This window comes from Periplaneta americana, chromosome 3, assembly GCF_040183065.1.
Source record: "Periplaneta americana isolate PAMFEO1 chromosome 3, P.americana_PAMFEO1_priV1, whole genome shotgun sequence".
NCBI classification, from domain to species: Eukaryota; Metazoa; Arthropoda; class Insecta; order Blattodea; family Blattidae; genus Periplaneta; species Periplaneta americana.
The window spans coordinates 74,822,137-74,847,391 of NC_091119.1; the positions used below are offsets into that span (position 1 = coordinate 74,822,137).

Below are 25,255 nucleotides of genomic sequence, written 5' to 3' on the forward strand. Positions count from 1 at the left end.
GAGTTCTAATTGCGAAATATGAACACATTCGCGAATTATTATTATTGTGTCGTTTTATAGCGAATTTCATATTCTGAGTTCTTTTTTCGGACTATTTTTTCTTTTGAATTTGTTATAATATCGAAGTAGGCTACATTGCATGGTATTCCAGGTGTTCTGATTACATTAGTGAACAAAAAAGACTGAGAATTCAACATTTCACTAATAATTTGGAAGTGTTAATTTGAGGGCTGCAAGTTTTTTTTTTTTTTTTTTTTTTGTTTTTTTTTTTTTTTTTGTTTAATGCATGTGTGTTAAATACAGTCTCAATTCAACAAATATTGTCTATTGGCCATACCGCACCTTTACCAGAATCCAACGAACCTTTAATATTAATTATTTGGAAAGTAATATTCATACTGAGTTAATACTCCAATTTCAAAATAATTGTATTTTTCAAAATTTCCATTAATATCCGCCAAGAGTACAAATCAATCTCCAACAATCTCCGCCGACACCAATATTAAAAAAACAGAAATGATAAAGTTAATCTCCATAAATACCTGCCCCTGGAAATAAGCTTCAATAATATAGGCTCCTTCTTCTATAGAAAACGCAACCATATTTCTGAAACACACTATACTCTGTACTGTTTACTTCACTGCTAGCAGACTTCGAATGCAACAGCGGTCGTAAGTTTGTGTGGCTGACGGGAGCAGGAGCATTAGTGAAAGGGGTGGGAGTCAAGTACATTCAGAAACGCAGGTACAATAAAAATGCAAGTAAAAATAAAGTGATGTCCCTGTACAATAGTTTATCTTCTGTAACATAATACGGAATAGAAATTAAAGATTAACTAATCAGTGAAATGTAACATTCCTTCCTTCTTTATCTTTACATCCGTGTGCATTGCTGCAATTAAAAGCAGCACTCAAATGAACATACTTATTCAGCTTAACCAAACAAATGGCTGCCCGTCGGCTGTTTAATTTGGGAGCATAACATATTGCCAGTGAGTAGTCTAGCACAATAATAAGCACGGTGTTGTGTGGAAAAGCATGACAAAATATTACGGTTGGGCAAGGTGAAGTGCTGTTCTGCGCATGAGCAGACACTACTAGCCGTGCTGAATTGGGAATCAGCACGTTGGAAACGTTTGAGAGAAAGGATGGATTCCATTGAGTCTGTAACACTAAATTATCAAAAATAGTGAACGATTATAGCACTAAGTAGAATTTGTATTGTGTGTGAGTTGTTTTAAATACCATTTCGACGATAATTTTATGGCGTGCTGCAGTACGTTAGTACGTAGGGAGCACCGTCACCGGTAGACGTAGATTTCTGTGTTGGCGGTCATTCAAGTTGTATTCAGCCTCACCACCTGCGAAGGTAGACTGCCAGCAGTACTTGTACAGACCTCAATGAGCGATGGTTCTGAGCTCGTTTCCTGGAAATACAGTCGAAGGTGAAAGAACAATTAAAAACTATTGTAATTAGCTAGGATTTTGGAGACAAAACATTTCTAAAAATAATTACTTTTTAGACAGTCATTTCATAATGACAACTTTTCGATCCCCATTTTAGTATCGAAAGTCACTGATTTCTGCATCCATAAATTAGCGTGCTTAAAAGTAAATTTCCGTGCCTGAAAGTACTTTTAAACATGCTAATTAGAAATACTGAAAACATAAATTCCTACTATTTATTTATTATAAAAATATCCACAACACAATTATTTAAATCGGTAATTACAACATTTGGAGATTTCATACCTACCTTATTCTCTTACGAATCACTCATTTTCGTTCTATATTAAGTATTAAATTACATAATTCTGATTGTTGTCTTATACAGTGTAATTGTCCGGTCCGATTATTAAAGAGTCCTCTGAAGTTAAGTATTTAGGCATAATTTTCGATAATCATTTAAAATGGAACCAACACATTAATTACCTTTGTAAAAAATTACGCAAAATAGTATATTATTTTGTTTTATTGAGGAATTACTTGTCAATAAGTTTATTACGCACAATATATTTAACTTTATTTCAATCGGTAATTATGTATGGAATTATAGGATGGGGTAGCTCATTTAAATCCAATTTTAATCCACTTTATTTATTACAGAAGAAAATAATTAAAATATGTCTTCATAAACCTATTGATTTTCCATCTCAAAATTTGTTTTTAAACTTTAATGTACTTAACGTAAGACAAATTTATTATATTGTATTAATATAATTCATACATAAAAATCGAAATAATTTTGAATTGTATTCTCATAGTTATGAAACAAAAGGAATGAATTCTTTAAGATTGTTTGAACCAAAATGCAACACTGTTACAGTATTTAATCATAGTAGTAATTTAGGCCCAAGAATATATAACAAATTTATATTTAAAATATCCTAATCTGGTCAATTCTAATAGTTCTAGTATTAAATTAAATAAGTTATGTATGGAGTTTATAAAAATTTAAAACTTGTAAATTTAAATTTATGTAATTTATTGCATAGTAGACATATGACAAATTGTATTGTATTAATTTCAATTCAGGAATCCGACCCTGAGCACGAGTTCTCCTCTATCAGGGGCGAGCTAAAAATTTTATCTGTATATATTATATATTATGTTATAATTATTAGCAAAATAATAAATAAATGAATAAAATAAATAAATAAGTATATAAATAAATAAATAAATAAATATTACAAATTACGTGACAAGCAGAAAACAACTTCCTAATAACCAGCAAAACAATCACGATGGTCTACTACGAATACATACCCGAAGCCTGTGAAATCTCTCTCTTTCCATGCGAATGTAATACTCTTTCGTTTTTAACATCAGAAGTTCGCCATTGCGAGAGAACCAATCAATAATTTTATTCTCTTTCAAATATAAATACATCAGGGATTCTCGAGCGACTATCTATAAAATCTTGTATGAAACACATGCAAAACTAGCGTTTTAAGCACTTGCCGTGTTGTCCACCTCCCCTTCGTGTAGGTGAACAATCTTTATTTCTAGTGCTTGAAACTTTCTTATTTCGCAACTTGTTGCATAAATAGCTATTTTAATGTACTGAAGAACATGTGATATTTCCATGCAGATATTCTGCGTCATCATACGATGAAAGAGTAATGGAACGGAGAAAAATTCTCTCCGGCGCTGGGATTTCAACCCGGGTTTTCAGCTCTGCGTGCTACGTGATTTAAGACGGCGCTTATTCTGTCGGATCCCGGCCAACAAGTCAATCATAACGAGTGCACCTCAGCACATGTGTGGACTTCAGTCCTGCATTCATAGACATCTATGACTTAGTGCAGAGGGCGGCCACTAGAGGGAACCCAAGAGTTGGAACTTAAACTGAGACGATTCTGTCCGGTGCCGGGGTGGGTACCCGGTGTGGCTTAGTGGATAAAGCATCAGCACTTAGAGTTGAAAATCCGGGTTCAAATCCCGGCGCCGGAGAGAATATTTCTCCGTTCCATTACTCTTTCATCGTATGATATTATTATTATTATTTCTGATACCATTACCTTTTAAACACATTCACAAATATACATTTTGTAAACATGTCTACATTACACTTTTCATTGGCAATAAATAATTTTGCATAGCCTAATGTTGTTACATTTACGGTATAAGAGTAACTATTTTAACACTTTTGTTAATAGTAAATCAGTTTAAGTAATGGCTATTTTGCAACGCTGTTACAAGATGCGTACTCACCTTAGAGCTGAGCACCGCGGGGACAGGTGTAAGGGCAGTCTCCTCGTGACTGCCATAAGTGCAGCAGGGAAGAGTGTTTCCGTCTGTTGGCAAGTGCTGCTGAATTTACTGTGATGTAGCAATTTTTTCTGGAAATGAAATCGATTTCTTATTAAATAAAAAGAACAAATGGCGAAGGAATATTCTGTTCCTTTTACCTTAAGGATTTAGTGTGTGAAGTTACAGTTATTGAACACTCTACACATTTTCTTACCACCTTTTACAGTTGAGATGCAGCTCTTTGCTTGTTTCATTTTCTATGAACTGAAACAACCCAGAACTCACCACGAGGAGGTGGCTGCATGTCGAGTTCCGCCCTGCCCAACCCAACCTCCCTTCCATATATGGGCAGTGCGTTATTCTTTGTCAATTTCAAATAATCTTCATTCTGTTCCACTTGAATCAACATTTAGGTTTCCAATTCATATCTTTTCTCAACTTATAAAACTTAGATTATTAAGATACTCCAGTACAATATAATCAATCAATGCATGTCAGTGCAACGAAATATATGAAGAAATGCTTGATGTCATTCTTTTTGTCTGTTGTAGACTATACATTTTTTTTCTTTTGTAGGACGCTGCATATAGGTCTAGATGTATATACGATAGCAAAAATGTAAGACAACTTTCGGTATGATGGATGAATCGCTCATAGATAAGTTATAATAAATAAATATATTTGTATTTTTTAAACTGTTTTGCTAAAGAAGCAAGCACGAGTCTTGGGAAAAGTGGAAATATAATGTAAGAGGAATTGAAAAAAAAAAAAAAAAAAAAAGGTTATGGTGTTAGTATTGTGGGTACTACTGTAGCCTATATACGAAGTTAAATTTTCCGCGGTTTCGTGAGCGAGTGTGCATAAAGATCGCGTTGTTTGCATTAATTATTTTCTCTACTGTTCTTAGTTATTGCTTTAATTATTAGGACTATTTTAAATAATTAAGATTAATATTTGTTGATAAAATCAGTGTGCTTTAGGGATTTGGGCTCTTTATAAACAAATTTGTCCGCGTAAAGAGGTTTTTCTTACATGATTCGCATTAAAAACTATTTGCGTAGTTGCATGTCACAACAAAGACTCTCGTCAATCGCAAATATTTCCATGCAGAAACAAAATGTGCTAAAAATTATAAAAAAAAATCAGCCTTTCCACAACGATGTTACTGACAAATTCGATGACATGAACAGAAGGATTCAACTTGTCTTCAAAATATTGGTACCGGTATGATTATTACCGTTAATTTTTATTATTATTATTATTATTATTATTATTATTATTATTATTATTATTATTATTATTATTATTATTATTATTATTGTCATCACCATCAATGTCACGTATTTTAAATATATCGGTATTTAATATACATAAGCCTATACATGTTTTTTGTTATAAAATTAGAAGTCGACCTAACACTGCTTCACGCTCCTACGTCACGAGCAGCCACTTTGCGCTACGTAGATGATGCAAAGGCCTGAATATCTTTATTTGCTCTGATAGCCAGGCTACACAGGGTGTGCTAAGTGCGCGTCTGAATGAGAAGAACGTGATAATGCCGGTGAAATGAGTCCGGAGTCCAGCATTGAAAATTACCCAGCATTTGCTCATATTAGCTTGAAGGAAAACCCCGGAAAAAACCACATCAGGTAACTTTCCCCGACCGGCAATTGAATCCGGGCCACCTGGTTTCGCGACCAGACACGCTAACCTTTACTCCACAGGTGTGGACGCTTTCCTTCATATGCTGGCAATTATTACATTTATATAATATATAATTTTACAGATTTGTTCCGTCTGTCCTAGAGGTGTACATTTTTACTACCGTAATCATTTCTCCTACATCCAAACATGATATTTTCGTTTCCTTTTAAAGTATGGTTCATGTTCTGTGGCATTTCCTATTACATTCTATTGTCACTTTCCACTATTGTTCTTGTTACTCATTCAGATCATCATACAATACAATATCGTCTTCATCATAATAATATCAGGAGTTATTTTCACAGTCTGGTATATTGAGGCAATGGAGATCTCTTTCCATGCAGTTCTCGCTATTTGGCAATATGAATAGCCTAAGGCGACTGCTTGTCTTCTTGTTTTACGACTATCTTCCATCCAGAAGTCACTTGTCCTCTATTTTAGGTCACTTTTTCGTTGCATATCATTGCAGTTTAGTCCCACTTCGGTTTTGTTGCAGGTTTGATAAAGTCTTGTGAGTTTTCTGTTACAGCAGAAGAATCGTAGTTTTTGATTGCAAACATAAAAATTCGAACGATTTTCCATTGTTAGATGTTGTAATTCTTAAATAACTGAAATGATGCAAATTTTCAAAAACGAATATTCTGAAGTCTGTTTTTGTATTTAAAATTCGTACTTTGTTGTAGCATAACAGTTGTTGAATATGCAGACAATAGTAAAATTTATTGTTATTTTAGAAATTACGTTGATCACACATTCAATGAATTGAAAAAAAAATTTTTTTTTTTTTTTTTTTTTTTAAACAATTCACATATTCAATACTTGCAGACTAATAACACTTTACAACATGAAAAATTCCCTTTACATGAAAACATGTGTTTCTTGTATATTTATGGCTGGAAATAACGAATCTGTACTCGGTTTTTGCCTAAGATGAACCATTTTCCAAAAAATCCACAATTTAGTATTTTAAGTATTTCCTCGAAGATATTGCTATGTTTCCTTAATTTAAATTATTTTTCGAATATCCTGCTTCTTCTATCAAACATTTTCAGTGCAGGGATAGATTTAGACACATTTAGAAATATATATCTACATCAGTCATTCACTGCCAGGTTGTGTTGATCATACCTTAATTCCAGCATTTTAAATGTAATTTTTTGTTTACTTTCAAATGTTTCCATTCTCCACGTCATACTGCTCATGGAAAGTGCTGTTTGTGGAGTGTTGTTACGTGTGAAGTACTAATGTTTTAAGGCCTAAGGACACAGTGAACTACATTCAATGCATTATGTGTCGTCAGTGTAAAAATAAGCCTGACTTATTTTGTTATGTGTGTGGCGAAGTTACATTCAAGACTCAACAATATAGCTTGTCACCATTGGTTAGAAAGGCATATGAATTGTACTTTGGATGCAGAGTTGGAGATCAGGATAAGTCTTGGGCTCCACATATATGCTGCAATTCATACTCCAGGAATCTGAGAAAGTGGTTACAAGGAAAACTTAGCGCAATGAAATTTGGTGTACCTATGGTTTGGCGCGAACCAAAAGACCACATAACGGATTGTTACTTTTGTTTAACAGATGTTAAGGGGTTCACGCCCAAATCCTAACACTCTATGCGGTATTCAAACATACCCTCCGCTATGCGACCAGTTTCTCATTCTGAAGACCTTCCTGTACCTACAGCTCCAGATAAATATACTCTTGATTCAGAGGAAGACACTTCAGATGCCCGATGCGGTCAAGATCCAGATTTTCAACCCTCTCCATCTATGACATGTGTACATCATGAAATAAAACAGGGAGAGCTTAACGATCTTGTGCGGGACTTAAAACTCTTTCAAACATATGCAGAATTACTGGGTTCTAGGCTGCAAGGTTGGAATCTGTTAGATAAAGATGTAAAAATTACATCATTTAGAAGACGACAAAGCAATTTTGGGCACTATTTTGCGGAGAAAGAAGGCATTATTTATTGCTGTGATGTGAATGGGTTATTTCAGGCATTGGGACATGAACACATTGTAGGAGACTGGCGCCTGTTTATTGACTCTTCCAAACGTAGTCTAAAGGCAGTACTCCTCCATATAGGCAATGTTTTCCCCTCTGTTCCTATAGCATATAATGCTGTAAATACCAAGGAAACATATGAGGTAATGAGTGCTATATTGAAATTAATTGACTACTCTACATTCAAATGGCACATTTGCGGAGACTTAAAAGTTATTGGATATTAACAGGCATGCAACAATGATACACTAAATTCTGCTGCTTCCTATGTAAATAGGATATTCGTGACAGAAAAAGTCACTACATCCGTAAACAGTGGCCTCCACGATAAAACTACATTCCTGGCACCAAAAACATATCTCATGAACCACTTGTGAATCCGCAATATGTCTTTCTTCCACCATTGCACATTAAACTTGGTTTAATGAAAATGTTTGTAAAAGCGCTGGACAGAGAAGGGTTAGCCTTCTTGTATCTCAGAAACAAATTCAAAAGTTTAAGTGAGGTAAAGGTAAAAGTAGGGGTTTTTATTGGCCCACAAGTTAAATCAGTCATGCACGACGAAGACTTTAAAAATAAACTATCAGAAGGAGAAAAAGCAGCCTGGCAGGTATTTAAATCAGTATGTTCAAGTTTCCTTGGAAACGAGAAAGCTGAAAACTATGAAGATCTTGTTCGTGACATGGTGAAATGCTTTTGTGTTATAGGCTGCAATATGTCTTTAAAACTACACTTTTTGGACTCACATCTAGATTTTTTCCCTCAAAACCTGGGTGCAGTTAGTGATGAGCATGGCAAAAGATTCCACCAGGACATTGCTATGTTTGAAAAGCGCTTCAGTGGACAATGGAATGGAAGTATGCTAGCTGAATATTGTTGGTCTACTATCAGGGACACTCCACCAGATGCCTACAAGCGGAAACGGCCAAAAAATCATTTTAATGTATGTGTTTCCCGTAATGAGTGTTGCTGTTAATTTTCTCTCTGACCAATTTGTATAAATATGAAAAGCGGGTCTCCTAAAAAAACGGTACGTGATGGACCAATTTGGTTTTCAGATATGAATCAAGCACCTTTTGTTTATACAGAATCATATACTTTCATCTAAAGGGCAGACACAAAGTTCAGATTTGTTGTACAGTGTAATCTGATATGAAGGAAATAGCATTGAAAACAAAATACATATCCATTACTAGTTGAACTGATATAAAAGGAAACACATTTTGAAATAAATTCGCATATTCAGTACTTCTTGAAAAATTTTTCAAAACAGTTCATATATTGATTATTTGCTAACAATTAGTCTGTCTGGAATGAAGCAAACATTTTTGAAAACAAATTATTATTTAAACTTTTACAAATTCCAAACAAATTTTGAAATAAATTGATATTATCACTCCTTGTTAAGAATTAACTGATCTGAAAGAAGGTTTTTTTTAACAGTTCACATAATATTTCTTAACAAATAGTCTGAAGGAAACATTCTTGAAAACAAATTATTAGTTAAATTATGTTATATTATACTCCTAAATGCCAAACAAATTTTTAAATAAATTCACATTAAAATTAACTGATTTATGAAAAAGTACTTTTCAAAAGAAATCATATATTCAATACTGGTTAACAATAATCTGATATGAAGCAACACTCTTGAAATGAAATTACACAACCATTATAATAAGAAGATAAACAGATCAGACACTTTTTGATATAAATTAACATATTCTGATCTTATCTTATATTAATCTGTATCTTTATCTTTATCTTTATGTTTATCTTTATCCTTGTCCTTGTCCTTGTCCTCGTCCTCATCCTCATCCTCATCACTATCACTATCCTTATCCTTATCCTTATCCTTATCCTTGTCCTTGTCCTCGTCGTCGTCGTCCTCATCCTCGTCCTTATCACTATCCTTATCCTTATCCTCATCCTTGTCCGTATCCTTATCACTATCCTTATCCTGATCCTTATCCTTATCCTTCTCCTTGTCCTTGTCCTCATCCTCGTCCTTATCACTATCCTTATCCTTATCCGTATCACTATCCTTATCCGTATCCTTGTCCTTATCCTTGTCCTGATCCTTATCCTAATCCTTATCCTTGTCCTGATCCTTATCTTTATCCTTATCCTTGTTCTTGTCCTCGTCCTCATCCTCGTCCTTATCACTATCCTTATCCTTATCCGTATCCTTATCACTAGCCTTATCCTTATCCTTGTCCGTATCCTTATCTTTATCCTTATCATTGTCCTTGTCCTTGTCCTCATCCTCGTCCTTATCACTATCCTTATCACTATCCTTATCCTTATCCTTGTCCGTATCCTTGTCCTTATCCTTATCTTTATCCTTATCCTTGTCCTTGTTCTCGTCCTCATCCTCGTCCTTATCACTATCCTTATCCTTATCCGTATCCTTATCACTAGCCTTATCCTTATCACTAGCCTTATCCTTATCCTTATCGTTATCCTTGTCCTTATCCTTATATTTATCCTTATCCTTGTCCTTGTCCTCATCCTCGTCCTTATCACTATCCTTATCACTATCCTTATCCTTATCCGTATCCTTATCACTAGCCTTATCCTTATCCTTATCCTTATCTTTATCCTTATCGCTAGCCTTATCCTTATCCTTACCCTTACCCTTATCCTTGTCCGTATCCTTGTCCTTATCCTTGTCCGTATCCTTGTCCTTATCCTTATCTTTGTCCTTGTCCTCGTCCTCATCCTCGTCCTTATCACTATCCTTATCCTTGTCCGTATCCTTATCACTAGCCTTATCCTTATCCTTATCCTTATCTTTATCCTTATCACTAGCCTTATCCTTATCCTTAGCCTTATCCTTATCCTTGTCCTTATCCTTGTCCGTATCCTTGTCCTTATCCTTATCTTTATCCTTGTCCTTGTCCTCATCCTCGTCCTTATCACTATCCTTATCCTTATCCGTATCCTTATCACTAGCCTTATTCTTATCCTTATCCTTATCTTTATCCTTATCACTAGCCTTATCCTTATCCTTAGCCTTAGCCTTATCCTTATCCTTGTCCTTGTCCGTATCCTTGTCCTTATCCTTGTCCGTATCCTAGTCCTTATCCTTATCTTTATTCTTATCCTTATCCTTATCCTCGTCCTTATCACTATCCTTATCCTTATCCGTATCCTTATCACTAGCCTTATCCTTATCCTTATCACTAGCCTTATCCTTATCCTTATCCTTACCCTTCTCCGTATCCTTGTCCTTATCCTTGTCTGTATCCTTGTCCTTATCCTTATATTTATCCTTATCCTTGTCCTTGTCCTCGTCCTCATCCTCGTCCTTATCACTATCCTTATCCTTATCCGTATCCTTATCACTAGCCTTATCCTTATCCTTATCCTTATCTTTATCCTTATCACTAGCCTTATCCTTATCCTTTTCCTTATCCTTATCCTTATCCTTATCACTAGCCTTATCCTTATCCTTGTCCGTATCCTTGTCCTTATCCTTGTCCGTATCCTTGTCCTTATCCTTATCTTTATCCTTATCCTTGTCCTTGTCCTCATCCTCGTCCTTATCACTATCCTTATCCTTATCCGTATCCTTATCACTAGCCTTATCCTTATCCTTATCTTTATCCTTATCACTAGCCTTATCCTTATCCTTATCACTAGCCTTATCCTTATCCCTATCCGTATCCTTGTCCTTATCCTTGTCCGTATCCTTGTCCTTATCCTTATCTTTATCCTTATCCTTGTCCTTGTCCTTGTCCTCATCCTCGTCCTTATCACTATCCTTATCCTTATCCGTATCCTTATCACTAGCCTTATCCTTATCCTTATCCTTATCCTTATCCTTATCCTTATCATCCTTATCCTTATCCTTATCCTTAGTCAGTATTGAATCTATGATTTCTTTTCTGATTCCATCATGACATCTTGCATGTCTGTGATGCTAGGCATTGGCTCTGCAAGAAATAAAAGAATGTGTATATATTTCAAAGTTTTCTGTTCATTTACGCATATAATATAACAATTTAACTAATAATTTGTTTTGAAGAATGTTGCCTTCATGCCAGATCAGATCCTGATCCTGATCCTGATCTGAACTGATCTGATTTACTTACGCTTACTCTTACGTTTACGCTTAAGCTTAAGCTTACGCCTAAAAAAGCGGCAAACCCCAGAACATATATATACGAATTGGGACCAGCAACCATTCTTCGTTGTGCTCTCCTCATCTGCTTCTTCTACTGCTGATAGCTTGATGGATAGTGCTGACATGGGTTCTAGCATGTGTTCTGCCATGGGAGGTTGCATGGAATCAGGCATGTGATCAGCTGGGATGGGAACTGGCATGTGATCAGTCATGGGCTCTGGCTTGTGATCTGGGATGACAGTTGGGATGGAATCTGGGATGACTGGTGGGGTGGAGTCGGGCATGGTATCTGGAATTTGATCTTGGATGACATGTGGGGCGGAATCTGTCATGGGATCTGGCATGTGACTTGGGATGACTGGTGGGGTGGAATCTGGGATGTGATGTGGGATGGGAACTGGCATTGAATTTGCAATGTGATCTGGCATGCGTATTTCCCATGGTGATATGATAGTTGGCATGGATTCTGATTCCATCATGGCATCTTGCATGTCTGTGATGCTAGGCATTGGCTCTGCAAGAAATAAAATAAACTTGATCGTTAAGCATGTTCGTTGCATTCACAGGCTTTCAGTGAATGGCGTATTAATAGGGCTAGGATTCATATGGAGATGCATATTTTTACTGTCCATTTGCAAGTCATGAAAAATCATTTTATAGAATCCAAGATCTACTAATCTGTGAAGCGAAGAAGTAATAAAAATTGGGATGAGAATTACTTCAGTAAGAGTAATTATATATAAACATTACACACAATGAAGCAACAGGTCTCGACCCGCCGACTCGCTGCTGCAACAGCGACTGATATTTTTGTATCCTTATCTGTTGTCTCTGTCTTCCACGTCTTGTGCACCGTGTGACAACGTCATACTGTTACTATACCTGGTAAGGTTTATATTGTCTCAGTAGCAATAAAACCAAGTCTCTTCAAATGGGGGTGGAGATTATAGGAGGGTTGTAAATTTTCAGGATTCCTTTCAAAACCTTGTTATTGTACAGGCTACCGGAAGTCAGTTTCTTGAAAGACAAGCTCAGTGACGGAACTATATAGTACGAAGAGAGATAATTTGTTACTTTATTTTGCGCTACAGAATGTATCAACTAGTCCCTTCCACCACTGGCATCGCTTCACTCTCCCCATCGCAGTAACAACACAGACGAGGTAAGACATATCTCCTTTCTCTCTCTGTTCACTGTGAGACAAGATTCATCACACAGGCTTTAACACTCGATTGGCTTAGGTCATATGCCTTCTTATTCTGAAACCGCTTTAGTGAAGTACTTTGTGTGGGATGTGCCAATGTAAGGGGCATATATATGAGCATTACGACGAAGTGAAGTGAAACGACTAGAAACATTTGAAATGTGAATATGGAGAAGAATGGAGAGTGTGAAATGGACTGACAATGACTGGGTGAAGGAAGAATAGTGCTGAAACTGATCAGGAAAGGAAAAAGGAATTGGCTGGGTCACTGGCTGAGAAGAAACTGCTTACTGAAGGATGTACTGAAAGCAGTGGTGAACAGTAGAAAATTTTGATTAAACTATGGTTTATTTAACGACGCTCGCAACTGCAGAGGTTATATCAGCGCCGCCGGTGTGCCGGAATTTTGTTCTGCAGGAGTTCTTTTACATACCAGTAAATGTACTGACATGAGTCTGTCGCATTTAAACACACTTAAATGCCATCGACCTCGGCCGGGATGGAACTCGCAACCTCGAGCATAGAAAGCCAGCGCTACATTAACTACGTTACTGAGGGCGATCAGTTGATATATAACATTAAGATATAGGTTATGGATCATATGCAGAGACTCAGAGAAGAGCGGAAAATAGGGAAGATTGGAGAATGCTAGATTTGCAGTGAAGTGTCTGTCCTAGGACATTTGTGAGGATGTGTACACCGCGCACCTCTTAGCTTTACAAACCACTCACTATTGCTGGTGTAGTGTGGATTTGTACGAAACCGGTCTTTCACCTCGCATCCGTCGTTTCTTCAAAAACAAGCTTTGATAGACTTGATGGAACGCTCTCACATTTCAGTGCACTACACTGATTTCTGTCTGAGATTTAGACTCAAACATAAGCGCAGCTTAAATGATACTGACTAAACCGACCCAGTAATCATCAACCATTTTGAATTGTGAATATTTTTAATAAAATAAATAAGCTATTTCATTCATGTGGAATAAAAAATTGAGGGAGGACTACCCTATTAAAAGAGGAAAACGAAGTATCTTAGTAACGTGCTTAATAGTGTATTTTCTACTTATAATATATTTATTTTTTTTAAATTGTGTTTTTGAATAATAAACAAAGGTTCATTGTAGTGTATGCGATATTAGCACTCAAAGGAAAAGGGGTATTGGTAGACGACTGCAAAATAATTGCAGATGGCTTTCAAACCTTCAAGAATAATATTCACGGGCGAGTTCAAAAGGGAAGCAACTCAAAATTTAAAGTTTTGAGAAAACTGAAATTCAAAGCTTCATGTTGCTGTGGAAATCCAATTAACAAAACATGATTTCAGTTTGGATTAATTTCAATCCGTGACATACTCAGAATTTTTTTAAATGGGGGAGGCGTTATTAAAATTGTTTACAATTTGCATATCGGTATTTATATTTTGTGTATTGTTATTATTATTATATGAATTGGACGACTGCACAGTGGGACGGATTGCGATTCTAGCCGGAACAAAATCTAATATTGATAAATTCCTTTCGAATCGTTGAAAATAGCAAAATGAACGTAAATTATTATGACGTTTGATTAAATATTTGTATGAGAATTATTATTTTAGTATAGAATGCCTAATTATTAAAAAAGAATTGCACAGTAATAGAAATTGCATACAACTAATGCAAATAAGAAATTAAAATAAACCGAAATTTTTTTACAGACTGCTATGAAGAGAAAAGTAATATATGTAGTAAATTTTATGACTCCTGTTTAGAAATCTGAAGCGTCTGTTGTACCCCCAGAAGTGTCGGATCCGCTAGCGCTACTGTCGTCCTCATCTTGGGGTTGCAGTTGAGCAGTGCTGTTGTTGGCACTCGCAGCTGGTACTTGTAGCAGTTTAATTACCTCAACTTATAATTTTGATTTTCTTGTACAGTAGAACCCCGATTATCCGTCACCCTATTAACCGACTGGCGGATTATCCGACTGTCTTTCTCGCTCTTTTTTTTCTTCTTCATAAATAAATAACTTATATGAAGATCTGTGTTGTACATAATATTAGTAGGTTCTACATATGTTTTTGCTAGAGAGTGTTATTACAAGCCTTTATCGTTATATAACATTGTCTGCTGTTCGAATTGGCGTTCTATAATATAACTTGTAGGCTTAATTAATTGATGAACTAGTGGACTTACTCGTGTTAAATATGTAATATTTTCCGGCTTACAGCTGTTTCAGTGCATCACGCACCATCATCAGAGCCTACTAGATCGCGGCGTCATCTCGAACTTCTCTGCCTGTTAGGAGGGTGTGTTTTATTGTTGGAATGTGTTGGATTGTGTAGTCGAATAGTGTGTGTGTACTGAAATTGATCTTTGTGTTGAGGATTTGATCGGGGTGTGTTTTAGTGTGTTTGTATATTTCGTATTGTTCTACGTAGTGTGTTGAGTTTTTGGTTCTTGGGTTGTGTGTGTAGGATTTCCATGTCCGTATTTATGTTATTGTATGTATGGTTGGCATTGGTTATGTGATCGGCGTATGTAGATGTATTGTGTCCTCTGGTTATAGCTTTAATGTGTTCTTTGTAGCGAGTTTGGAATGATCTGCCTGTCTGTCCTATGTAGAACTTGTCGCAACTATTACATGTGAGTTTGTATACACCTGTGTGGTCGTATTTATTTGTTTGTGTTTTTTGTGTGTTGAGATGTCTTTGTAGTGTGTTTTCTGTTCTGTATGTTATATTGTATTTCTGTTTTCTGAATGAAGATGCGATCTTATGTGTGCTTTTGTTTTCATATGTTAGTGTGATGTATTTCTTGTGTTCTTGTGCTCAACACACAGATCAATTTCAGTACACACACACTATTCGACTACACAATCCAACACATTCTAACAATAAAACACACCCTCCTAACAGGCAGAGAAGTTCGAGATGACGCCGCGATCTAGTAGGCTCTGATGATGGTGCGTGATGGACTGAAACAGCTATAAGCCGGAAAATATTACATATTTAACACGAGTAAGTCCACTAGTTCATCAATTAATTATATTCAAGTGTTGAAAGTGGTCTACGCAAGATTCAAAATGAACTTGTAGACCGATATAAGATGTCTTCCACGAGTGTTAACAGAAAACGTGTTGTGCTAACAATCGAAGAAAAATGGAAATAATTTAATGGTTTGAGAAAGAGAAACTGTGGCTCAACTTGCGGCAGAATACGAGAATGGAGTTACAACTGCGCGAATTAATAGAAAAGAACAAGGATAAAGTGTAAAAAGTATGTAAATCTGCAACATGAGGGCTCATTTATTCCTATCTTTCCTGAGACAGTCATTACAAAAAGCTTTCTTCTCCCTTAAAAACCCGCACTTGACAACCAGTCTTAAATTAGTGAACTTCTGATCCACTACATAGAGAGTTAAATACAAGACAATGGCAGAAATTACAAAATCTTTCATGGTACGGATTATCCGATTTTTTCGATTAACCGTTCAGTCCATCCCCTTCATTACCACGGATAATAGAGGTTCTACCACAGTCTACTATATACAGTCGCGAAGCTCAATATGTAGTAAAAATGCAAACAGGGGTAGTTGCCCACCACTAGGATCGCTACTATCGCCTCATCATCGCAGATCTCTCTCCTAGCAGCCGACAAAATATGTTACACTTTCGTTGTCGTGTTCTTTTGGAAAAATTAACACCTTCCTTCCATTATTGAAATATTAAATGCATAAAGTTAATTTATTATTTTAATGAAGTATATTAAATTCCACTATAAACTCGAAGATACCTGCAAGAAATAAGTTAATATAATTTTTGTTTGTGCAAAACGAACTGAAATTTACTGTAATAGCTTCACTCATTCAGGATTATAGCGATAATTAACTATGAATTGAAACCAATAAATATTAATTTGCATTTCTCTTTACAACAATAATAATGGAAATATGAATTAATGGAGTAACTTACGAGTACCGGTACTTGTAGTGTAGGCTTACGTAGTTAACAAAATGGGATGAGGTTAAGCAATAATAATCACACCAGAATTGGAAATAAAAAGTGATCAATACATTTTATTGTAACAGACTTTTTCTACGTCTCTAGTAAAGCAACAAATAAAAATAACAACAAAATTAACAGCTATAATTAAAAACAGATCCTTTGAAGAAAAAATTAGGCCTAAGCAATAATAATCCCACCAGAATTGAAAATAAAACGTGATCAGTGAAGTTCATTAAAACAAATTTAATTTTTCTACGTCTTTAGTAAAATAACACATAAAAATAATAACAAAATTAATAGCTACAATTAAAAATATATCCTCTGAAAAAAAAAAAGTAGACCTAACCTTTATTTCTCTGGAAATTTAGCAGCCTAAGTGACAGAACTTGACCGGTATCTAATGTCCTTTCGGTTAGACTGAAACATTTCATTGTGAAATTTAAGGATATAATGTATTCTAACAGTCACAAAGAACTTCAAATTAACAGTTTTGTTTCTGCACAGCATTCTTGTGGAAACCCAGGAACCTTTCTGAATCTTTCGGAAATCGGAAAAAGGAAAACTCTGGCCTCTTTCTCTTACTGTTGCTACAATTTATAGCACTACAAACGTCTCCTCCTTGTCCCATATTATTATTCAAATTATTATATTTTAGCCATTAACATTTTCATTATAACCAATAACGAACATTTCACTAGCATCGATGTGAAATACGCAACGAGCTAGCACTCGATAGAAATATGACACAGTCCAAAGTCGACCATGGACAGTCTAGTGTTTCTAGTTGCTAACCGCTTGGAGCGCTTTATCACGAGATTTGCAAAAAAACACCTCAAGCTTCGCGACTGTATATAGTAGACTGTGGTTCTACTGTATTTGGATGTCGATTGATCTGGGATATGTTGGGATCAGAAGATACTAACAACATGTGTAGGACATCTAAGTTTCTCTGACAAGTACACTTCCTAGCGTGGTCTAACCTGTACTTTTGTAAATGTTTGTGTCTTGCCTCTTGAGCATCTTCAGATAACATCCCAATAGGAAGTATCGCAGTTTCTGCAATTTTTCCTTCATGTATCAGTATTTTATGCACGCTGGATGGCATGTATTACCATGGATATATCTATTGTACATATAAATGGGCTGCATCATTGGTGTAGTTCTCAAACGCTTTAATGTATTGTATATTGAATATCCACATGAAATGGTGCATAAAATTACAGAAAATCTGTGAATGAGGTCTTACTAATGCCCGTTATATTGGCTGTAATTTGTGGGTTTTCAAAAAAACCAACGTGGTATAATGTCAACATTTGGTGTCCCAGGGCCACCAGATTTCGGTTTGTCAGTAAGAAGACCTAATTGAGAGCGAAATCCAGAAATAATCCCCTGTTTTCTAGCTTCAAAAATATTTTTGTTGTTGCCTCTGACCTGCCAAGAACAATGTTTTTTAGAAAATAATCCTTTTTACGGTGACACTGCATCCAATGTCTGTTAAAATAACTTCGAATATTTATCAAAATAGTATGAATGCACTTCTCACTATTAGAATCACATGTTTCAATACATAATTTGTTCAAAACATATCTATATAGTTCATCCAAGTCGCCACTTTTATTGGCAAGTATTGGAAATAGATCACGGCGCGAAATCACCGGTAGCGGTTCTGAGTCTGAAAAAAATTAACCACATGCAGAGCGGTCAGTAGGAGCAAATGAAACTAGGTTAGTCTTAAAGTGCACACTTAAACCTACATTCTGACATAAAAATAAATGTGACTCTATGTGACTCTGCTGTTATAAGTCAACATTTACTTTGATAAATAGTTTTAAAAAATCGCATTTCCCGCCGTTAAGTTAACACGCCGTTTCTAAAATTTCAAAGTTATTATGAACATCAAATTTACATAATAATTATCTACCAACCTTGTTCTTCATTTTCCATTTCAGAATCACGAAATGTTTCACTCCCAGAACACAGAAAAAAGCTTGCTTCTTACACTATTTCAGCTTGGCTGAGCAATAAAACTGGTTATGGAGTGGAATCCTCGTCAACATCATTGTGTGACGTCCGTATGTTTAGTGTCAAAGCTTCTTTCTCGTAGATAAGCATTCTGTGATTCATTAGCAACAATTTGAGGTAGGAAACGCATAAAAATGAGAACATGTGAAAATTGAATTTGTTCCGGCTAGAATCGCAATCCGACCCACTGTGGACTGGTGAGAATGACACCACTGGATAAAACCCTATTTGCTACCAGTCATCGTGTCCTCCTTTCCGAAGGTCGATTCCAAATATGCCTCCATTCGTCTCTATCTTTCCAAGCTTTATTCCTCTATATTTTATTTTTTTCAGTTATTTAACGACGCTGTATCAACTACAAGGTTATTTAGCGTCGATGAGATTGGTGATTGCGAGATGGTATTTGCGAGATAAGGCCGAGGATTCGCCATAGATTACCTGGCATTCACATTACGGTTGGGGAAAACCTCGGAAAAAACCCAAACAAGTAATCAGCCCAAGCGGGGATCGAACCTGCGCCCGAGCGCAACTTCAGACCGGCAGGCAACCCCCTTAACTGACTGAGCCACGCCGGTGGCCTTTTCCTGTTTATTTCATCCCACTTGTATCCCTGTTCTTTTAAGTTCTTCTGAATTTGATCCATCCATCTTTCCCGTGGTCTTCCCATTGGTCGTCTTCCTTTCACTTTTAAATTTAATATTCTCTTTGAAAACTTTCCCTGTCCATTCTTTTAAGGTGTCCAAACCATTTTAAGCTCTTATTTTCTAATTTCCAAGGCGTAATTGTACGACTAATAATTCAAATGCAGTAGCAGACGGTGGGTTTGAAAGTTGAAGCCAAGACGTGAATGATGAGAATATAAAAATATAAGGCCTGTGACGTCCTCATTACCATGCGCAGAATTTATAGATTTTAAGAAATTAAAATTAGGTTTTCCGATTTATGTTTTAGGATTTTAAATCTTATGTTTAGGAATTTACATGATTTTAGGGGGGAAAAAAAATATATATAAACAACATACTGTTAATATTTTACAACGGCCTGGTAAAGATTGCCATTCTTTGGGACACATTAAGTCCTAACCTACGAATTAGGTCTTTTTAGGTCATATTACATTTAATAATGTTATTCTTTGCTACATAAAACCAACAAGAAAAACAATATTTCGAGAGTAACGAGATAGCAACAAAATTGGTTCGAACCTAAGAATCCGGGTCTTGCTCATTACTATTACATAGCCTAATTTTACAGCAAATTAACTGGACGTTCCTCTTTCTTCGCAAACCGATCAAATAGGCCACAACATACTGAATAACTGCTACTACAAGAAGCTAGAGACAAATCTGCATTTGTTTCTAAACTCTCGATATATTTAAAATACTGTATACCTAAGTAAATACATCTCGTAACACAAAAGAATAAAATAACAAGAACACCCGCAAACAAGAGAAAATCTAACAACATAAATGAAAACTTTTACGCAGGGAGAGAAAACTAACAACACGTTACTCAATTTTCTAAAACCAAGAAGAGAGAAAGAGAGAGAGAGAGAGAGAGAGAGAGAGAGAGAGCTTCCGAATACAGCCGAAACCGGCCGTGACTAAGCAGTACAGTTCTCAGCGGTGGCTAGGACGTCTCCAAATCGGCTCCCTTCGCGCGTTCTAATCAAGTTTAAACACTCTTCTAACCAGCTATCTTATTGGTTGAACTGATGTTGTCATGGTTACCGGGGAGTAGCGTCATGCAGCCGACTCCTCTCTCCCGCTCTCACATAGACACTGCTGGCTGCTTGATTTCGACTATACAGAGTCCGTGGATATACCAGAGTAGCGCAATCACCCAGTCGGCCGCCATTGTTATTCCTTTCCAACACGCGTGGCATAGGAATATTTAAAGTAAAACTCAGATATTTTTAATTTGAAGGGCGAAAACTTCTAAAGGATCTTCTTACAGTTTAGAACATTATTGTCAGTCAACATACCAATGTATAAAAACTCCATTTAATAATTATTATAGCATAAATACGCATTTAAGTGTTCAATACACTCCTTCATAAACATCACAGTTATAGGTATTACAACAACATGAACTTAATAAATTACAAGTAACAAATGAAAACAACAATGTTGCAAATAAAATAACAATAATCTAAACATTTCCAACTGCATTCCTCGTGCAAACTCTCCGGCTTCCGCATATAAGGGGACACTATACTGAAATTAGTTTTAAGAGTTTACAATAGCGGAATCAATAACTACCACACTTACGAAGCTAGATTCACCAAGTTTTGATCACTGGTGTATCTGCTTAATAGGAACAAATATATAAAATTTCATCCGCCTATGATAAGTGATTTGCATTTCATTAACATTTTATTGAAATATTGAACCGCTTTATATAAAAAGTCGCTTGCATTACAATTGACATTATTGACATTCACTTATATGGATCCTTACATACATGGAATCAAGGCTTACTATAGGGGTTTGCTGTAAAATTAATCAGTAAATTACTAGAATTTTTTATTATAAAATAAAAAATAAAATTAATAGCCTTAAAGATTCCTACTAATTTACCCATTCACTGTACAGAAAATTCCAATAGTAATGTTTGTTCCAATGTATATAAAGAATCATATAAGTGAATATCAATTAAAAATAATGTAAATTGTGGCGCAAGGGACTTTTTATATAAAGCAATACAATATTTTATTAAGTCATTAATAAAATGCAAACCACTTACCATAGACGGACAAAATTTTGTACGTGTGTTATTATTAACCAGATATACTAGTGATAAACATTTTGTGAATTTAGCTTTAAAAATATGGAAGTTAGTAATTTCAGTACCGGTATAGACTAATGTCCCCAAGGACACACTGATGTGAGATTTGGTCAAAAAAATCGTTTCTTTGTTTTTATCTTTAAAAATTTGTTTGTGGTCTAAAGATGCCCTTTTCATGGCCATACGACCGGTCTGTCAGCTGTTTAGAGTCACATTTTTGAAAGGCTGAGGGCTCTGACTGTTAATTTAAATGCTCCGTCCACGCCGTCCACTCTGAATTCTGCGACCATTTTGGAAATTACGCTGCATTATTATTTATCATATTAGATTTTCGATTGATCTTCTCGACTTCTCGAAATATTTCTTCATACTGTAGAATCCAACAGATGTTAGGCATACTTCAAAGGCTGCTTTCCTTTGAAAGATATTCAGTTACAAAGGAGAGCACAACTCTTGTCTAAAGGAAAATTGCACTTATAGCAACGAGTTAAAAAGAGAGAGATTCTTCTCTTTCTAACTGGTTGGCTAATAGCCATAACAACGTGTTTTCCATGCTTGGGTTTTGTTTGTGATACAAGAAATATTTGCAAGTTTCTAACAGTTTTATTATTAGTGTTATAATACCGTCTACAGTCTATAGTGATAGTGATTTGTAAATAATATTTATCTAGTATAGCGTTTTCATAAGTTTACATAGATTTTTTTTCAGTCGTCATCTTTATTTACTAGTGTAGGTTAGGTGTGCACAATGGTAGTGTATATAAGGGTTTGTTCTGCATATAATATGCTAGGTCTATAGGCTAAGTTTCAAAATGCCTAGATTCATTATTATCAGCCCAAACTTTGAAGTCAATTTTCTCCACTTTAATTTTCTGTAAATTTGCATTGCTATAAATGCTGCTCTTTCTACAAATTTTGACTACATGCATGATTTTTTGTAAATGTTTTTGAATATGTTTTTAACAAAATTTACCATCAGGATTATACCCAACACTCATATTTTTTGTTGTTGTTTAGTCAACTGTCCGAAGACAGGTTTGAACCTCATAAGTAACACCAAAAAGGCATCACTCATGAGACAATTAGGCCAGGAGATAATGGGGTAGGGTGGCCAGTTCCTTTCTCCCTCCAATGCATACTTCGCCGATTAGCTACATATTCCACTAATCAGACTTCAGATGCATACAAACAATTGTTCTTCCTCTGACACATATCATCAAGTGAGATGTACTGCCTGATTATATATATATATATATATATATATATATATATATATATATATATATAAGCCAGAATATGAATAAGAGATATTTTTAATACTAATTGTTTTACGCTAGAGTTTATTTTTTTTTCTGTTTTTTACACTTCAGTGCGTCAAATATTTTTAATTATTTTTTTAGTAAAATAAAAAGGAAAATTGTATAGTAAGTTTTGTTTCTGAAGGTCTGACACGTATCTAGACAAAAATTCTGGACAAAATGTAGTAATTTTTGAAAACCTTAATTTACACAATTTAAAATTTAAAATAAAAAAGTACAAAATTTCATAGATCTACCTAGAATAGTTTAGAAAATTGAAATTTCACATCAGTCTAACCTTAATAGGGTTTCTAGTTTCTACGGTCTTTGTATTTTCCAATCGAGCCAAACAATACAATCTTGTCTCAAGAATGAATTTAGAACTTCACAAAATAATATATTATGTCATTCTTGCGAATAGCAAATAGGATTAAATTCAGAAATTCTTGACTTGAAAGGGAGAAGATGGTAAAAATTTGACACCGATCCTTATTGGTACGTGATTTTCATTTGTTTCGTGTAGAAATATCATTGCTGAAGCAACTTAAATGCTAGATTATTTTTATAAAAATATTTTGGGCCCAAATTTTGAAAAAATAAATATCAAAATACAGTCATTCATTAATCTCACAATGTATGCTCGCTTAGGTAGCGGATCGTTCCTTTTCATATTTATAGTCACTTCTTTCCTTTTTCCTTATTTCTTTCACCTTGTCACAGAGAAAACAAATGTGCGCTTTTTTCATTTCTCTGTGAACATTTCTGAACACAGCAGCACTGCATTTTTTCGCATTTAAATTACATTCTTTCCCTATACAACTGTATACTGCATAGCGCGCGCTGGACTAACAATGGCGGATTTGTCGGCATTTGCCGGCTCATACAATTGCGGTACTCTGGATATCCATGGACTCTGGACTATACAGGTTACAGCGCTATCTGTTATTTTTCAGTACGAATTATTTGTACTATGTACAGTATAGCGAGCGGGCATCACCAACAGAATGTGGTCGACTTTACGTAACTTACATCTTAGTCGTAGTGAATAATAAAATTAATATAAAAGGAAAAATGTTCGTCATTTCCTCTAACTTGTCTGTGATCTTAATTCAGCTGGAATTATTACTGCCATATTGGGTTCGATCCCAGGCGGTGACAGGATTTTTTCTCGTTGCCAAACTTTCAGAATGGCCCCGAGGTTCACTCAGCCTCCTATAAAATTGAGTACCGGGTCTTTCCCCGGGGGTAAAAGGCGGTCAGAGTGTGGTGCCGACCACACCACCTCATTCTAGTGCCGAGGTCATGGAAAGCGTGGGACTCTACCTCCATGCCCCCCCAAGTGCCTTCATGGCATGTTACGGGGATACCTTTACCTTTTTTTATTGTGTTCTGGTAAATTATTAGGGGAGGCTTGGCCTCCCTTGCCTACCCTGAAAATCCGCCGCTGTTCAAATGTCCTGAACTTGTGCATAGCTGAAAGCGCCACTACTTCAGAATATAAACAATTAGCTACTGTACCTTCCCATGTATCATTTAGGCCATCTTCGAAGGATGTATGGTGCTGGGTGTGGAACCTCCATTCGTTATATGCGTAGTCCTCGGAATCGTCGCTCCCGCTGCTTTCTGTTGTTTCTTCATATCCATCTAAAAGACAACGTAATTCTGAGTTGAAATCTTCATAATACACTGTTTGATGACTACGAAGAGGATAAATAGGTATAGCTTATTTTATTTCATGGAGTGCAGTTTCATAGAAGGACTTTGCCGACAGACCTTCTACTGCCCACTATCATAAATAAATGTCTTGCTGACGGAAATCTTATCTTCTCTTGTTAGTAACCAATCACAACCCTCGTTCAGAAGAATTGACATGCTCCCATCAAATCCACGTGGAGGCAGAGTTGTCGCATCTTTTCCGAATTCCAAGAATCCCGCCAGTCTCACTGTCTCATTTCGAGGGTCACAAGGATTTTGGCATCTGTGCAATGTTAGGACGAGGGGACAGGATGGAATTGTCAGAGGTGTTTGTGTAGGAAGTCATAAATCTGTAAGTGGGTGTTCAAAGGAGCCACCGAACTGCACTCCTTGAAATGAAATGGAGTATACTGTCACTTTTAAATTTAATATTCTCATTGACAGACTTGCCCTGTCCATTCTTTTAAGGTGTCCAAACCATTGTAAGCTCTTATTTTCTAATTTCCGAGCCATACTTGTACCAATAATAATTCAAATCTCCTGAACTTGTGCATAGCTGAAAGCGCCACTACTTCAGGATATAAACAATTAGCTACTTACCTTCTATTTGATAACGTTGTCTTTGCTCCAACTCATTAATCGCTCTCATTTTCAGCACCCATGCTCTGACGT

General features: G+C 35.8%; 1 long non-coding RNA gene across 5 annotated transcripts in view; it reads left to right on the forward strand.

Annotated features, from left to right (window-relative positions):
• LOC138696177 (uncharacterized) overlaps positions 1-25,255 on the forward strand; it is a 127,931-nt gene that overhangs the window by 46,463 nt on the left and 56,213 nt on the right. The window contains exon 6 of one of the 5 annotated variants that reach the window (XR_011331267.1): positions 15,009-15,644. The exons of the other annotated variants lie outside the window; for them this stretch is intronic. This is a non-coding gene — a long non-coding RNA (uncharacterized lncRNA). Of the gene's footprint in view, positions 1-15,008; positions 15,645-25,255 lie in introns of those variants that run through there. 5 annotated transcript variants of the gene reach the window in all.